Genomic DNA, 984 nt, shown 5'->3' with positions numbered 1-984 from the left:
ACGCCCCTCGCGCCCCTCACGCCCCGCCGTTCCACGTCTTTTCCACTCTTTCTTACGCGGGATAAATGGAAAATCTTCTTCGAATTAATCAATAATATCGAAGCCTCGAAACCTCGAGACCTTCCTCCGGGTCCTACGAAAGTCGTCCCGCAGATGTCCTTCCAGGACGGATTTTTGAGGCGACTCCTGCTTCGAAATTGGATTTCGGCATCTCGATCGGTACGAGTCGTGCGTCCGAGGGAAGAGAGCGGGGAACAAGTGCGGAACCGCGAGAGCAACACAATGAACATCACAAATATATCTGTAAAAATACGAGAGCTCGAGTGGTCTTGTCATTTACTCCTTTGAATCCGACTCCTGATCTCTCGCATGCGCGCACTACCCTATGGTCGATATACCTTGGAGCCACCTGACGTGTTCGATGCCTTGGGTAATACCCAGCTACTCCTATTTACCCTTTTCATATATAAACACCCGTTACGTAGGCGCGTGCACTCTATCCTGCTTTTCTACGATGAATCTAATTCTACTGCTATCAGGTGTTACTTCTGCGACAATAATTACTCTACTTGCACGGCCAACCATATTCTTTCTGGCCTATACTTATTATTATTGCCGACCTTACTTCGCTCTCTCTTGGCTCTGTTCTTATGGTTGTCGCGCTGTTCGCTTCCTAGATACAACGCTGTTGACCCTTTTGGATCCGTCGAGGCTCTTGGAGGAGTTCTCATAAATTTTCAGCGCTTTACCGCGAACCGAGGGCGGAAACCACAATTGTCTCCAAAGTATTTCGGTACAGCCTCTTTATGGTTCTGCTGGAATTTTGAAGTTTCTATACCAAAGCTATAGAGACAGTCACGATCCCGGAGCAGCGTCTTCAAAACGACCTTGATATTCCGCGAAATTAGCTGTACTGAAACTCATATGAATGCAAAGTGATTTCACTGCCCAGTGGAAACGCAGTGATTTCCATAGCTCCAGGAA

The sequence above is a fragment of the Cephus cinctus genome, unplaced genomic scaffold, assembly GCF_000341935.2.
Source record: "Cephus cinctus unplaced genomic scaffold, Ccin1 Ccin1_scaffold0132, whole genome shotgun sequence".
Taxonomy (NCBI): domain Eukaryota; kingdom Metazoa; phylum Arthropoda; class Insecta; order Hymenoptera; family Cephidae; genus Cephus; species Cephus cinctus.
Note: the sequence above shows the minus strand (reverse complement) of the source record.